General features: G+C 40.0%; 1 protein-coding gene across 1 annotated transcript in view; it reads right to left on the bottom strand.

Moving 5' to 3' along the window:
• Positions 1 to 4693, bottom strand: part of Plscr1 (phospholipid scramblase 1) — a 22270-nt gene extending 17577 nt beyond the window's left edge. Inside the window, exon 1 of the mRNA XM_021172508.2 lies at positions 4515 to 4693. The gene's annotated coding sequence lies outside the window, so the exon portion shown is untranslated. The remainder of the gene's footprint in view (positions 1 to 4514) is intronic.
• Positions 4694 to 17811: the final 13118 nt, after the last annotated feature.

Raw genomic sequence — 17811 nt, 5'->3', positions numbered from 1 at the left:
TTTTTTTTTTTGGGGGGGGGCGGTTGTTTTGTTTTGTTTTTTTAAGCTTCAGGAGATTTTTAGGACAAAGAAAATTATATTTATGATATACCCAGAGGAGGGAAAGTTTCTAATAAATAGATATAAACTGCACCAATGATTTGCAATTACCCAGAACAAATGAGAAACTTCGAGCAATAAGCTGATTACTACTTTCTTCTCTGTAGCTATAGTAAGTGATACATGTATGGAAAACTGTGGCACCCTATACATATTAATGAAAGTATACGTAAATAGAGTTATTTGTAATTTCTGGTTTTTTTTTATTATTATTACAACCACAAATTCCCATTTCCTTCCTAGCTTTTTTAGTTAACAATTTTAATTAAGAAATGCTCACTTTTAAGTGCGTATGAGGCATGCAAGCATTTGTCTACATATGCTTGCATGTGCACAGACATGGACTGAGGTTTAGAGAGCCAAAGCTGATGCCTGGCATCTTCCTCAATTGTACTTGACTTTATTTTTACTTAGCTGGGACTTTCACTAAACCTGGCGTTGGCCAATTCTAGCTAGTCTATCTAGTGAGCTTGACTATTACGGGGCCATGGTCTCTGCTTTTGCAAGCTGGGACTGCAGGCAGTGGCCACAACTGTTGGGCTTCTATGTGGAATTCTGGTAATTCCCACCTCCAACCTTCATGTTTGCACAGTATGTACTTTACCCACTGAGCCATCTCCTCAGTTCTTTTCTGGGTTTTCTCTTAATTGTAAAGCATTCCCACCTGGGACAGGGAAACACCACGAGGGATTATGATCATGTCTTCACGATTCAGACATGATTCAGTGAACACCAATCTCATGAGATCTTGAAATCTCTACTGCTTTTAAAAAGTATTTTTTAAAATGGACAGAAGCAGCTGACCCCTGTTGTTGCATTAGGAAAGACTGAAAGAAGCTGAGGAGAAGGGTGATCCTGTAGGAGGACCAGCAGTCTCAATTAATCTGGACTGCTGAGATCTCTGAAACACTGGACCACAAACAGATAGCATACACCAGCTGATATGAGGCCCCCAACACACATACAGTAGAGGACTTCTGGGTCTGTGTCTATTCAGCGATGATGTACCTAACCGTCAAGAGACTGGAGGCCTCAGGGAGTTTAGAGGTCAGGTGGTGTCTGGGGTAGGGACCTCCACATGGAGAAGTGGAGATGGGGTGAGGTGGGGACAAGGTGTGGGATGTGGAGCAGTCGGAGGGTGGATGGGGAGGGGCGGGGAATAGAATATGGAGTGTAAAAAATAAATTAAAAATAAAATAATTTTTTTAAAAAAAAGAGCATTTGGCTTATTATAACATCACCTGTGCCTACAAAATAAGTAGGTTGAGGCTCTTTAACCAGAATTTTCCTGTTAGTGCATACATAAGAACAAATGCCTTCCTGTAAATCACCCAACGTACAAGTTAATCCAGACCACTTTTCTCTTCACAGACCAAATGTCAGCACGTGGCTCTATACAACTCAGTAATGCTCTACTACTTTCAAACCATTATTAGAATCTCAAAGAGCTGAACAGTTGAATGAGAGATTTCATGGTGGGCAGAGGGGAAAAAAATATGATAGGAAAAGTGGTAAGGCAAAATTGTGAAAGTCAGTTACATAGCAAATAATTTCCAGGTACTTTTGGTTGTGGTTTAGCTACCAATCAAATAATTTTTAGGTACTTTTAAGTTACATTTTTAGGTAGGCTTTGTACACTTGGAAAGGTTTAGTAAATACTTACAAGGAAACACATTCTATCTGTCAAATTGTGGGTTCCATGATGGCCAAACTGAGGCAGATGAGTATGCAAATAAATTTCCACAAATGGTTCAATGCACTCCCACAATGCTTCGAGGCATTGGTGAGCATTTGGGGAAACAGAACCCGTGACTGTGCATTTGTACCAGAAGTACATTGCTTACAAATGCAATGTCCTTTGAAATAGAAAGCTTCCTTCTCAAAATCCACGTCACTATTTCATGACCACAAAAAGCAAACAAGCTTAAACTTTGAATGAAACATGGGCAAAGCTTTGGATGAAAATAGATTATACACCAGCTAGAACCGACTGAAAACATAGCTATCAAGTGGTCTACAAAAATAAGAAGTAAATTTAAAGAAGCAAAAAATACATCTCAAAACCCAGTTACTCTTACTGGAGTTCCTGTATGATATCAAAATAACCTTCTGGGAAGCCTATTGATTTTACATTAATTTGAGATTTTTCTTTTCTTTTCTTTTTTCCTTTTTGCTTACTTAGAAATGAAGCCCCTGAGTCCACTGAGCCAAGATTGTTGTTTACGGCTTCTCAGTTCACTAACTGATGAATTAAGACAGCTCATTTCCATAGCTTCATCTTATTATATCTGGTTCGATGGAAAAAAAAAAAAAACCCACGCTTCTAGCTTTTTAACAAATGAAATTTGTTGGCAAGAATTTTAAAGGGTACCCTGTTATGTAACCCAACAAAGCCTAGAGTTCCAGTTTATTCTTGGGGTCAATGGTTTAGTGGCTAGGTAAGGTTTTTTTTGCCCTCCAAAAAAATTTAATTTGAAAAATACAAAGAACACTTGTGGGTTTCACTGAGTTCTATATATTTAATGCTGTACTATAATAGTGTGTTGTGTACACACAACCAAATGTACTTATATAAATATTTCCCGAATAAATGTTCACTTTATGAACACCCTGGGTTTTCAAGGGGGTATTCATGGATACCACAGGGTCTACACTATGTACATAGTATAAACGCTGTTTACAATGTACGTATAGACAGCAAAAAGTCTATAAGTTTATGCTATAGACTATGCAAACTTCTATACAAACACTTCAACCAGTAAACCTGTAAGACCCAGGACGAATAAGAAAACTAAGTATACGGCATATATACTGAAAGTACTGTGAGTAAAAATGAGGATGTTAGAAAGGTTTATAGGGGCACAGGTTTATATAGCAATGGCTGCGGTGCCATTAAGATAGGTAAAAGTCACAAAGAAAAGTATCTATCATAAACCAGGCCACGGAGCAAAGGCTGCTGGTGTGTTCAGTGAACACTACAAACAGGGGATGTTGCTCAACTTGAGGCCCTGAAGCTAGAATCTCACCTTATTCAGGGAGGATGAAGAATCTCTGGAGTTACACAGCTGAGGAGAGAGAGGCCATGCTGCTCTGTCTGCAAGTAGGGACTCTAGCTGGCTTACCAACAGTCTGGGGTTTCTTTGTTTGTTTGTTCATTATTCAAAGCAGCACAATTGTTGTAAGTATCTAGGTAGAAAGCTCTGTTGTTAGGAAAAGTCAAGAAGGAAACGCCCCCCAGGTGCCTGGGGGTGCTTTTTATTAAGCTTCCCTGGTTCGCTGGTACCCAGTATTTAGTTCCAACTGCTAAGCCGCTAAACAGGAAGAAGAGAGTGTAATTGTTTGGGAAGAAAGTGTAATTGTTTGTCTTGGAACAGAGAGACGGGCGGGCCCTACCTAACTTCCAGGAATAAGATTACAGAAATCAAGCCACACAGGAACCAGGGGGAGAGTTGTAGGGATGGGGGCTGTGTCAAGTATTTGATATAATAAAAGCTAGTTTCCACCTTTCCACTTGGTACTTTATCAAGCTTATATTAACTGATTCAAAAGTGAGAACTCTTTTTGTTGTTGTTTTGGTTGGCTTTCCTGTTTTGTTTCTTTTGTTTTTCACCAGACAGGGTTTTTTCTTGTGGAGCACTGGCTGTTTGAGAACTTGCTCTATAGTCAAGGCTAGCTACGAACTCATAAATATGTCTGCCTCTTCCTTTAAAAAGTGGCTTAAATCTTTAAGTCTTTTACTGTTAACATTTTCAGGGAAGAGATGAATATACAAGAGAAAAAAAAAAAACTGTCAGAGTCCAAGGTATGTAACAGAAGATTGAATGTACACCTAGTGGTCTTACCCATTCGGTCCTTTACCCGCTTACATCCCCTACTTTTGTATTCTAGAAGGCTATGTATAGTTTTTCTATCCACAATCCCAAAGCAACCTGGGTTAAAGAGCAGCAGGCTCTTTGAACGGTTTCTCTTCTTTTATTTCCCCTTCCCTTTCCTGCAACGGGAATCCAATTTGGGTTCGGCGCTTTTGAAAAGAGCGCTACCACAGAGCTACAAGTGAGCCCAGCTTCTGCACTGCATCAGGACTGCTCTCGGCTGTGAAGCAGTGTGCTAAACTGGAGATGATCCCGTGGGAACTAGCGAAGAAGGGTCACGAGTGTGGATCGCCGAGCAGCGGCCGGGACAGCAAAGCTTCTGGCTGAGTTCCCTCCCCACTTCCGGGGTCACGAGCCCAAGTCTTTCGGCCATTGCTCCCCAGTCTTCAGACCATAACCTCTGCCGCCTGAGCAAACCGCCTCCAGCCCTTGCTCCTGCTCCCCCTCCACCCATCCGCAACTCACGCGCCCATCACCATATCCGGCTCCCGTGTGCGCACAGACCGCGAGCTCTGTCCGGGACCGCGCAGAAAGCGGACTCACCTGAGGCTCCTTCTGCTCTGTAGTCCGTGAGTCCCAATCCCTTGCTAGTGGCACAGCAGTAGTCCGGCTTTCTCTAAAGTCTCGCAGAGGGGACTCTGAATGATGCGAGCTCTGCCTGCACTCCAGAACCCTCCAGCTGCGCCCAGAGGCCAGGCAGGACCTTGCCCGCCCCACCCACGAGCAAGGCAAAAAGGAAGTGGGATTTTGATTGCCTTGGAAAGAAAGGCTATTCATCACCTGGGGAGTGGCCTCTTCTCAGAACTTTCTTTACACTGCCTGATCTCAACCACACAACCTATTTCGGTACTGTGTGGGAAATCGGGCTTCCTCAAAATTACTTTCCTGCTTTGCACACTTTCTTAAGGGTGCATTGATTACCACATCTGTTCCATCAGCCCTGTTTGCACTTTCAAGTTTGTTGATCTCTTTCCTAGCAGATTTCTCTCCTCTTTTTAAAAATCTTATGGGTTTTATATAACCGTTTAACGCCGTTTGCTGTTAGCAGTCTTTGCTTTCTTTTTACTACAGTCTGTGAAAAAGTACCATCCTTAACTAGGAAACATTCAGGTTTGGTTTGAACTGTGTGGCTCACTCACAGAAAAATCAGCATCTGTTTTGTTTAGTAAAATGGTGCTTCTTAAATTACAGCCCGAGAAGAATCACCCAGCTGAAACTACATTAGAAGGTCACGCCTTCAAAGATTCTGACTTAGTATGCCTCCTGTGGGCATTTCTAAGAAATTTCCAATTATCTAAAAATACCTTCCTATGACACGGAAGGTATTTTTTCCCGCCTGCATTTTATGCATCATTTGGTACTCTTGGGGGAGGGGGGATTATGAAAGGATGATGAAAGGGTTACAGGTGAATTTTGAGTAGTGAGCTCACTGTTCTTTCCCTGTGATTGGTGCATTTCTAAGTATATTCAACTAAAAATCTGGGGAGCATCTTGGGAGGGGCCCACTACTTGCATATGTGTATATTTCTGGATGTACATAAATACCAGTGTGCATAGAATATATTATTCTTCCATAGAAAGCCAACGTGCATGGAAAAGTGAACCTCACATATAAAGAGTCTGAGACCGGGGCACTCCAATGCTGGAGAAAGGAACCCGGAACTTAACATTGCTCGATGTGATGTGTAACTTCAACTGGCTTGCTGTTAGGCACTCAGGATGTTTATCTTTATTCTTTAGCTGATTTCCTACTCGGAGCAAACAAGGATCTTCACTGTCCAGTCTTTGCATAAATGGGATCATTTCATTTGAATTTTAATTTAAGCAGTTGGGGTATTTTTATAGGTGAAACCTTGTAGAACTGAAACATTAGGGCGTTCTGTCTAAGTAAGAGTCTTCCTACTGTCTTCACCTCTGTTGTGTTTCCTAGGCTAACTGCTGTTACCAGTAGCTCCAAGACTGTCTTGGCCACAGGGGAATCGGTGAGCTAGGGCTTCATGGGCAGCCGCTGCTGGGTAGTGGCTCACTTTGTATTTGTTTCCTTTCCTAATGTCTTCATATCTCAAGCCCACCTAAGTTTTCTACTTAGAAAAACTAGCCTCAGCCAACAGTTTAAATGTTGAATCACCAACACTAATTCCTTATCAATATCAGGAGGTCAAGTTATTTTAGGTAATGTGTCTTCCTACCTTCCAAACTTTAATAGTGTAATGAAGATACAACAGGTAACAACTGAATAGACATGTTCCTGTTTGGTTGTGGTGGTGGTGGTGGTGGTGTGTGTGGTGGTGTGAGTGTATGTGTGGCATGCTGCTTCCTAGATGTATATTAAACTCAGGCTCTGTAATCTTTAGTACACATCTTTCCAGGTTGTTTGAGGATTTAATGTACTGTCCATATACAAAGGAAGAGAAAGGGCTTAGCCACAGAGAGAGGTCTGGGGATCCAAGGAATGAGCTGATAACACCTATCACTTCTATTTGCCTCCTGTAGTTTGGATTAGGTTAAAGAGACACATAACTCACAGGAGAAGCTTGGAAATGCAGGGTGGAGCCTTCCCAGAAAGAGAAAGAATGGAATTTCCTATTGAGGAAAAAAGAATACTCTCATTAGAGAATTTCCACTAAAACTAAAACAAAAGGTCCTCATAAATAAATGAGCAACCAACTACGTCAGCATATCGATTTATAAATCTTGGGTCTTTTCACTTAACAGAACTATTTCCTGATGTTTGTAATTAAAAAAAAAATCCAAATAAGCCATATATTTAATCCAAAGTTTTTCAGGTCCCTTTGCAAAATGGAAAGTTGGCATTTTAAAATAATCATGTATAGAAACACATCAAGATTATCCAGACATTTATTACTACAAAAGCATATAGATTGCACAAAGAATTTATTCATGAAGATAGGACAGTGATGATAGTTTTCTGTAATAGATGGTCCAACTTCCTGACATACAGGAGTTGTATAGGTAGGCAGCTGTCTCTACAACTTGTCTCAGTTCTGGATGCTGTGTTAGGCTTCCTATATTTTCAGATAATGTTGGTTGTTCTTGAACTTCTGTCAGGATTGAAGACTATGTATAGTCTCATAGCCTACCCAGGCTATTTAGCATTGAGAAAACGTTTTTGAGAAGATAGTTTTCAGGTAGCATACTAGCTAAACCATGATATAACATATATGGAATTATAAGCCTTTTTAAAGTTAGGATAGATAATAGTGTTCTAGTTAATTGACAAAAATGATGGACTGGGTGATAGGTGTGTCTTATGCCTTATAATTACAAAATGGTAATAGTTGTGCTTAATTTATATTTGAGAGTAAAGTTGTTTTTTTGTTTTTATTCTTTTTTTTTTTTTTTTTTTTTTTGAGACAGGGTTTCTTTGTAGAGCCCTGGCTGTCCTGGAACTCACTCTAGACCAGGCTGACCTTGACCTCAGAAATCTGCCTGCCTCTGCCTCCCAAGTCATAGGCATGTGCCACCACTGCCCGGCCGAGAGAAAAGATTTTTTATTTGGACAGAAAGGGTGAAATGTAGCAGAAAATTTCTCCCAAAATTGGAATATTAATACAACAAGAAGCCTGTGATTAAACAGGGAGAAGAAAGGCGGAGCTAAGAGTTTCAGAGACAGAAATAGAGAGAGAGGAGGAGGAGGAGAAGGAAGAGGAGGAGGAGGAGGAGGAGGAGGAGGAGGAGAGAAGATGGATAGAGAAGAGGATGAGCCTTATCCACGTGGCTCTCATAGCCACAGGTAGCTATGAATATCATAAAAGGATAGAATAATTGGGATAACTTGTCTAATCTAGGTGGACAGCTTGTATCATTATCAATTGGCTCTGAAATTATTGTGTAGGCATCTTGTGAATTGAGAATATATTTATATAAAAAACTGACTGATAATTGTAAGCTTTTAGAGTTTTGAGTTACTGGATTATGGGGATTTGTGACAGCTAGCCCCTGAGGGTAGATAGCTGGGAAAGTACAAGCAACAGTGAGGCAGGAGGACCTGAGCTGGGAAGACTGCCACCTGGGGCTAGCCATAGAGGTGGCAAGACCACCAGGGCCAAAGAGTGGTGGCATGAGTGCTAGCGTGAGATGGTGCCTTTTTAAATATTTCCTGCATCAGAAACAGCCATGAGTAGAAGGCAGAACTAATGCAAAGAGAGGCAGTGTGTACTTCAAGAATACAAATATGCATAGTTTTTAGCAGAAAAGGTATGGATGGAATCAACAGACTCCTCAGTTTGTGACAGAGATCAAAAGTTGCAGGATATTTGGATCGCACTGTGAACTCTGTGATTGTGTTAACCAGAAAAACCCGTGTCTAGTTGTGGTATGGCTCATCTTGGGCACACACCTTTAATCACTCTGGCTGGAATACAGGCACACCTTTATTCCATACCTTTATTCTCAAACAATAAAGGTAAAATTAGTTTGTAGAAGGAACCACCCAAGTTTGAAAGTGATGTCTAAATGAGTGGCAGGCAAAGTGATGAATCAGAGAAATCTGACAAAATAAGATATGCCCAACTTTCATCAAAAGAGTAAGAAAGGGTAAGGTATTTGAGGGGCAGTGAAGAGAGGGAGAAGGAGGCAGTATTACTGGGAGAGTTATACAGAGATGGGTTAACAATCAAATCATCTAGGCACAGAGGAAGACAGATCCAGCCAGAAAATGAGAGGGAACCAGGAGATTAGAACAGATGGCCAATGTTAGTATGAGGCCAAGCAGAGCAATTCAGTCTGAAACTGATAGAAGCCAGCTTGAATCAGTCAGCTTGGAGAGGAGTTTGAGCCAGAACAGTTGAGTTGAACCAACCAGGTAGAGTTCAGAAAGAGCTAGAAAAGGTATAAGTAACTCTCAGAGGCTGAAAATATCCTAGACCAAGATAAGACTGTACGGAGGCTAGAAGCTTCCAGGCCTAGGCCTAGGTTAGCTGATGTAGGCAAAGGGCCTCCGTGGTGACAATTACAGGAGACCAAAAGTTACTTTTAAAGCCAAGATTTGTGTTCCTTTTTCTAATGGAAGCAATTGTTACTGAGAAGTGGTTGTTTGCCATAGAAATATATTTCCTTGTCTCCAGGTGTGATTGAAATCGTACCAGTGTCATCTAAGAACCAGAAACAAGACTGTGACTGCCAAGACTGAAATCTAAATATTAGATGATACGCTTCCGTTGTCCCATTTTCCTTCCAGTATTTTATTGTAGATAGTAAGATCTCATGTTATAGTAAAGCAGAAAGATGTCGCCATTCTGAAGTCTATCTCAAACTCTCTTCTATTCAGTGATAAGATCTGTTCTTCAATCAGAAAAAGCTCATCTGGATATCCAAGGAGTAGGAAAATATGTTACAGCTACCATAATTATCTAATCAATCCTGGAGAGGTTGAAATGGAGTTATTGGATCCAAGGGCTAGTAAAGACATTCCGTTTTACATTTTAGACATTCCTTCCTTCTGGAAGGTAGAAGAAGGTGCTATCTAATTTTAAATACAGAAAAGACACTATTAGGTTCCTGTTTACAAATAAGAGCCTAATAGTGAAGAGTGATTTGTATGATCAGAGAAACAAGCACAGAGGAGATTACTTTATTGACATTTTTTTTTTGGGGGGGGGGTTCGAGACAGGGTTTCTCTGTATAGTCCTGGGGCTGTCCTGGAACTCACTTAGTAGACCAGGCTGGCCTCGAACTCAGAAATCCGCCTCCCTTTGCCTTCCAAATGCTGGGATTAAAGGCATGTGCCACCACGCCCAGATCTTTATTGATATTTTAAGACTAAAACAGTTCAATGGGAAACTGAGATACTGAGACAATACTTAGTAATTTTGAAAAAAGAGGAGTGGGCAAACATGAATATAATCAAAGCACATTATGTTTATATATGAAAATATCACAATGAAAAGTCACCTTGTAATATTAGTAGATCCTGACAAACAGGAATAAGCAGTGTTTAGTAACTAAATAGATTCAGAGAGGAAAAAGAGAACTGTCACAGGATGTTCCTACCTTGAACAATGGACCATGCTCAAATTCAGAAAACATCACAAAGGAGATTCGGAAAAGATCTAGATTGACCTAATCTGCAATCTTGTAGGATGTCAAAGTGAAGACAGCGTTATTCTTTTTTTTTTCATAAAAATTGAGTTTTATCAACCTGAAAAGAAGAAAAAAAATCTACCATTTTCCAGAATAGTGGATATAAGTGCGAATTCTCTTGCTAAGGAAAAGAAGCCAGGTTCAGACAAATACCACATTTATTCTCTGAGTTTCCTCTGAGCTGACTGTAATTCTCTTGCCTCTCTTGCTTCTCTAGCAAAATTTATTCTTAAAATACTCCTGGCTACCTTTTTTGTTTTTTTGCATGTGGGCCACCTAACAGCAGGAGCAGAGGCTGTATTTGACTCTGTGTTACTGAAAGAAAATGAGATTTTGTATCTTGTGATTCATGTAAGAGTTGTGTATGAGCCCCCGGCCTGGGGCCGAGAACAAAACAGAACAGACAGGGCTGTTGTTAAGACATTCCTAAGAACAGCTTGATTGTACAAGCAGGGCTATCTTGTCAGGGTCAACACCACCTGGCCGGAACCTCCCCTCTGTCTACTCCCCCTTGATGCCGGGTAAAGTCATACATCAACTGGTTGCTATGTGAACAAAGATAAGCCCCCATCCCACAGGAACAAAGTCCTGATGCCCTGTAATCTTTCTGTTAATGTTTAAATAAGCCAATAGTGTGTCGCTATGCTGAATTCCACACCCCTAAGCTCCTTACCCCATAAAAACCCCATCTTTCAAGCCTCGTGGCCGACATCCAATATCTCCTGTGTGGGATGCATGTAGGTCCTGAGCTCCGTCATTAAACATCCTCATGTATTTACATCAAGATGGTAGTCTGTTCGTGATTCTTGGGTGCACGCTGAATCGGGAGTTGAGTGGGGGTTTCCCCACTAGGTCTAACCTTACCTGCCTTTAGATTCCTTTCCCCTAACTTTATCAAACCAAAATTGGAGAAGAAGCACCTAGTCCTAGGGCAACTTGATGTGCCAAGGCTGATTGATATACACAGGAGGCCTCCCTTTTCTGAGGAGAAAAGGAGGATTGGAGGATGGGGGAAGGGGAACAGGAGGAACTGGGAGGAAAGAGGAGGAGAGGAAGCTTCCATCCTGATGTAAATTACATTAATTAGAAAGGGGAAGGAGGGAGGGAGAAAGAAGTAGGAAAGGATTCTTGTTTTTTAAGAATGAGTGTGTCCTGAGGACCCAGAATTTGACATAGACACTGAGACCTTCAGATTATTCAGTCCTCTAAACTGTTACAGCAGGACACCTGGTCAGGCCAGGTGTTGGAACAAGGGACACAGTCATGTGTAAAGACCATAGATCCTTTACTTCTTCCTGTAAGAGGGAAGGTGTGAACAAAGAGATGTGGAGAGGAGAAAAACTTGTTTCTATGAGACTCCTAATGAGGAAGGGATCTATGATGTTGACGACATTGCACATTTGAGATGATCAAAAGGAATGTGGCTGGCCTGAGGTGACCCAGCCTTGCTCCCAAGATAATAGTACCTAGTTACTCAAGTGACGCCTAATAACAATGAAAGAGCCCACCCAGAGCCCATTGTTGACCATATTGTCTAGTCTATTTTGCCCTCTCCCTTCTCTAGTTGCATAGGAAGAAGAGGAACAATCAGAAGTCGCACTATGTAATTCTAGAACCAAAACCAAACCCTTGGGCCTGGCTATCACAGAGTGCAAAGAAGGTAGACCCTCCCCACCCCACAGGGTTTCTACCCCAAGCACTCAGCGCTCCTTCTCTATTCTTCTTTTTCCTTTATGCAGAGCATTCCTTCTGGTCGTCAGAGATGGAGGGAATGGTGAGTTGTTTCTTATGCCTGCTTGCTGTGGGGAGACAGGGGCTACATTTTAGAGCCTGTTGTGATTTAAACACACACCACCTGAGAGCTGAGCTTGTTTAAGCTTTTACTTTGCACCTGTCATTTGGCATTCACTCAAAAGGGCCAATCAGTAACTTCCAACACAATGAGTTTGAGACCTAAAGTTTCCTACGTAATTACAAAAGAAAATAGCCAAGTGGTATAAAATATAATTATCATTAGCTTTGGAGGAAAGTCAGAAGTTCTAAAATGAACAAGAGCTGGGTTTTTGTTTTGTTTTGTTTTGTTTTTGTTTTTTAAACAGATTTCCTCAACATTCTATTTGTGATTTAACAGCTGCCAGAGATTCTAAATCTGAAAAGGCCGAAATCTTACTGGAGTGCTGAGATGGAGTCTATCTCAGTCGTTTAGAGAATAGAAGGAAAACGTGCATTGTAGACAATGGCTTCAGAGAGTGCAAACACTTTTCCTGCTAAGCAAGTCTACTTAAAAGCAATGAGAAACATTTGTCAGGTCATTAACCAGAATTATAACGCAAACCTTCTCAAAGGAGGAGCACTTCGATATGTACTAGAACTAAACATTTTAAAAGCATTTATTAATTTTATGTATGATTTGTGCATGCGTGTATGAGAGAGATACACAGAGAGAGAGACAGACAGCAAAAGAGAAACAGAGACAGAGAGAGAAATGGAGTGGGCAAGTTGACATGCAGCAAATGAATCCCATGGAACTGGAATGACCTATGATTGTAAGCTGCTTTGTGTGGTGCAGGGAGCCAAGCTTGGGTCATCTGTGAGGGTAGTACATGCTCCTAATTGTTTAGCCATCTCTCTTAAGCCCACACTTTAGACAACTCATTGAAAGTTCTATGGGCAATTGAGGTCTTTCAGCTACAGAATGCAATATTAGAATTAGTATATATGTGTATATATATATATATATATGTGTGTGTGTGTGTGTGTGTGTGTGTGTGTGTGTGTGTGTGTATCAGGATTCTCCAGGAAGTTCTACTCACTAGGATATTTGTATGTCTTTCTATACAATTGGAGGATCCAATGCAAGTGATTGTAACCTGTGATTATTATTGTAATTCTGGGACAATGAGAAGTTTCCTACTTTGCTCACTGTAGTCGGGAAGCCCCAGGAAAACCAACGAGTTAGTTCCAATCAAAGACATATGCCTGAGCCAACATCATAGGCACTAGTTGGAGTCCAAAAGCCTCAGAACCTGGCAGTGGGGGCAGGTTGGGGTAGAAATCACAGTTAACCAGGATAGTGGCTGTGTGTGTGTGTGTGTGTGTGTGTGTGTGTGTGTTCTGTTCAGGTCAACATTCATTTTTGCCCCACTTTGGTAAGCAAGATCTTTAAATCTTGACCTGGGTACAATTCTCCCTCTTTAGTTAAATAGTTCAGCAAACTGATACAGGTTGAATTAAGATGGCCTAAATGTAGTCTCATTCCTCACTTATTGGACTTGGAACTGAGCAGCCCTGTTAAGTAACTCCTCTGCTCCTCCAGTGTCTTGAACACCCCAGAATTTAGCTAGGGAAAATGGTCCCATCTGAGGAATTCCAAGCAAAGAAATTGATGGAGCATAAGGGTAACCTTTAAGAAGGTTAGAGGCCCCATATCTGTCAGGTATAATAAATAGCACCAGAATTCAGAATTAATCAAACCACAGAGAAATCTGGAATGATGGCTCCAGTGTGATTTCAGATGGAAAGAGTTTATATGAAACTAGAATATACTGTAGATAACCTGCTTTTGTCTCTGGAAATATTAATTACTGAGCAAAAAAGGGTGCCTGAGTGACGATAGTCATGTTAATATTCTTAATATAGCTAGCAAAGATAAGAAATGTCCTCCTAAGTAACAATTCAATTATTTTTTGAGAAAAAACAAACCTCACTGAAGCCTTGCTACTCACTAGATAGAAGAAAGTATTCTCATCTCAGTGAAATATTAAACTAACATAGTTTAGTGTTTCCACATAACAATCTGTCCATATTTTATTTCTCTATTAGATAGAAAAATTCTATACTGAAGATTATTTTAGATGTAAGATCCACATTCATAATATTATCCAATCCTATTTTATATTGAGTAATATGTGAGCTATCTGTGTTTTTAATTCTAACACCAAAATTTAGTCATTTTTGTATTGGAGTAAAATCTTCTTCAAGAATATCTAGGATATTATTTGAATGTTGAAAATCTCCCGGGCCTAGCATTTCTCTCTTGTGTGCACTCTTGCTCAGCACCTGTGAACACTAGGATAGCACTGTTCCACTGAGCTAAGGACACAGCCTAGATGGGGTTTTGGTTCGTTTGCTTTGTTATTAGTGAAAAGTGTTCAAAATATTATAAATTGGCGCCACTTTCTTAAATAAATTTGGTCTGTTTTGTATTTACTCCTAAACTTCCTAAAGCTTTTTAAGAGATAGGCCAACTTGAATGCATTAGTTTTAAGAGTTTAATCTGAACATTTTTGTTAGCCGTGTGTCCATGGCCCAAGCTGCCGCTTCCTTCAGAGCGTTGATAACATCAGATCTGTAGGAGCCCCTGCATCTGGAGAGCCCTGAGCAATTCTTCCACCTTGTGTTTTAATCTGACCATTCTAAATTTGCTTCCAAAGTTAGGTAAGTGTGATAGAAAGAATCTGTTAAAAATCTCTTAAAGCATTAAATGTGAGTATCTTTCTCAATCACAGTGGGAGCCCAGATACTAAGGGTTACTTATATAGAGCATAGTTGGGAACTTTCTTATGTTGCCACAGTCCTGTGTGGACAGAGAGACCCAAGAGATTAATGCTGGGAAACAAGGAAGGATAAAGATATGACAATAAAATGTGTTTGCCTTACTTTAAAAATATGCATAATTTCCAAACAGAGTTTTGGGTCTTTGGTGGTCTATATATATATATATTTTTTCTACATTAAGTTAGCTCTTTCCGTGTTTGTTAGATTTCCTAGGCAGTATTTATGAGAAACTCCTTGCTCTAGAAGTTCATGCCAAGCAATATAAAATTCTATGTGCTTTGGGTTACCATTTCATCCTTTTATAGGGCGGATGTACGTTTTGCAGAGTTGAGGATGTGAACACAACTGAAGGAGGAGAAGCGTGTTTGCTCTTCTCAGGGCCAGTGCTTTTAAGGTGATAATATCTTGCTTCCTGCTCTGCTAACATAAATGCATTCAGTCATGAAGAGTAGCTATGAACCCAGCAGTATACATATGTTCCATCAGCTTGAGTCCCCAGATGCTTGTGTTGACAAAATACAGAGTTCTCCTGTCAAAGGGAAGAGAGACAGTTTATTCTGGATATATATTTGAAGGAGGTGGTGCATGCCTTTAATCCCAGGACTTGGGAGGCAAAGGCAGGCAGATTTCTGAGTTCAAGGCCAGCCTGGTCTACAAAGTGAGTTCCAGGACAGCCAGGGGCTATACAGAGAAACCCTGTCTCAAAGCAAAAACAAAACAAAACAAAACAAAAAAAAAAACAACAAAACAAAACAAAACAAAAAACCAAAAAAAAAAAAAACCCAAAAAACAACAACAAAAAAAACAAACCAAACCAAACCAACCAAACAACCAAACAAAACAAAAAACTGCCTAGGAAATCTAACAAACACATTAAAAACTAACTTAATTGTAGAACAAGTATTCAAAGAAGGACCTAAAACTCCTTTTGGAAATTACACATATTTTAAAATCCTGCAGACATTTTTATGGTTATATCTTTACCCCTGCCTTGTAAGAGGTTTTATTAGTTACAGACGCAGGAGAGTAGAGCCAGTGTTCACGGAATATGTTGGTAGAAGTCACAGGTTAGGAGATTATGGAAAAGCTAGGTAAGATTCAGCCAGTTTCAGATGAAACTTCTTTGCTTTTGTATCAGTAAAAGCTAGTGGTCTGCTAAGAATATAGTTTAAGATTTTGAGAGTTATAGGATGTTAGGCCAGGCACAGTGATGGGCTGTGGGTGACTGAGATTCAATGTAGCCCAAGAGAATTTATCTTTAGTGTGGGACATTTCTTTCTTCCTTTCTCTCTCTCTTTCTTTCTTTCTTCCTTTCTTTCTTTCTTTCTTTCTTTCTTTCTTTCTTTCTTTCTTTCTTTCTTTCTTTCNCTCTCTCTCTCTCTCTTTCTTTCTTTCTTTCTTTCTTTCTTCCTTCCTTTCTTTCCCTCTCTCTTTCTTTCTTTCTTCCTTCCTTTCTTTTTCTTTCTTTTTTTCTTTCTTTCTTCCTTTCTTTCTTTCCCCTCTCTTCCTTTCATTCTTCCTTTTCCTTCCATTCTTCCTTCCTTCTTTCTTTCTTTCTTTCTTTCTTTCTTTCTTTCTTTCTTTCTTTCTTCATTTCTTTCTTTCTTTCTCTCTCTAATTTACTATTTTTTGACTTTTAAAAGGTAATATTTGTATTTATTATTGAGGATTTTGTGCACACAGATCATGTATTTTTGTCACATTCACTTCCCCTCCCAGGATTTATTTCCTGGTGTTCAGAATCACATGACAGTTTTAACCATAATGCTCACCAGTGAGTCATTCAGATCAATGCATGTGTGAGAGATTTTCATTTGTTTTTATTGGGGTTGAGATAAAGAGAATGTTGGCATATGTGTTTGGAGGAAGTTATGGTTGACTTTCACTATTCAAACACTGATTATGGCTTTTCTGTTGTATCAAAGAACTCTGCTGTGCACAAGTGGATAAAGGTTGTAAAAGGCTCTGTGAATGCCCTGTGCTGGTAGTTCAAGGGGGGCAGAGGCTCTGGAGCAGGGAGGGCCCAGGCTAGTGGCAGGGACCACAGCTTTAAATCTATTGCTTTATGTTGATTGTACACGCTCACACTCACACACATCTTTCCATTTTCAACTCTAACTTTCAAAAATTGCAGAAAAGGTTGTCTTTTCTTTTTAAGGTCAGAGCTTTTGAAACTATATTTAGAGGTGTGACTTGTGTAAACACAGTTGAGTTTTAAATGTTCAAAACTGTCTAGCTTTTCATACACTTTCATTTACGGATTTTCACATATACTTTATGAAAATCAGACAGCTGAGCCACTTGAAGAAGCCTATAATGCTTCTGCGGCTAAGCCAAGTTGAAGGCAACATTTTAATATGGTTCTAATTCTTCTTGAGAAAGTAAAATCCTGTCCCTACATAAAACTGTTGATTGGTTCTCTGGAAGTTTCACATCATACATCTGGATCACACACACTTCCCAGTCCTTCCATGTCTGCCCCTCCCCCTTGTGACCCAGCCCCTAAAAATGGTTTAAAAAAAAAAAAACAGAGAGAGAGGAAGGGGGAGAAGGAGGGAGAGAGAGATCACTTGTTGTCATCTCTATATTCACTGGAGTATGGTCAAACTCTCAGTGACCTGCCCCTTAAATAGAACAGATCCTTCCCCTCCCACACCCACACCAGAAGCCAGCAGTTGTGGAGACCTCTTCAACATCTGTGTTACATTTTAAGAGTTCTCTATGGTGGCTTCCTGTCTAGTCTCTTGATTTTGGGGGGAATAGGTATGGAGGTTGGGGTGGGACAGGGGTTGTTATAGAAACCTTCTATGTGCCTCCCTCTCAACTTTGCATCTGCAGCCATTGATATCACGGCAAAAATAGTCTGTTAGCTGAGAAGGTAAAATTCTTAATCATTATGATTGTAACTCCTGTTGACATTCAAGGTACATTTATTCATAGCTTGGCCACTATTCATTTATTCTGATCACACTGAAACACTTCGTGATTTCTTAAAAACATTATAAAAACAAGAACAATAATTTTATTTTAAGGTTTTATCATCCTTCAAATGTAAAAATTGGTATAAACTTTTAGGCTGTTGTCTATGGCCAGTGTTTTCCAATGGTAGCTTTTATAAACACAAGCATATATATCTTTTCTGCTTTTTTCTAATGCTTTCCATAAACACAAGAATATATAT

The sequence above is a fragment of the Mus caroli genome, chromosome 9 (assembly GCF_900094665.2).
Source record: "Mus caroli chromosome 9, CAROLI_EIJ_v1.1, whole genome shotgun sequence".
Classification (NCBI taxonomy): Eukaryota; Metazoa; Chordata; class Mammalia; order Rodentia; family Muridae; genus Mus; species Mus caroli.
The sequence above is the reverse complement of the archived record's forward strand: the minus strand, read 5'-3'. Positions and strand labels throughout refer to the sequence as shown.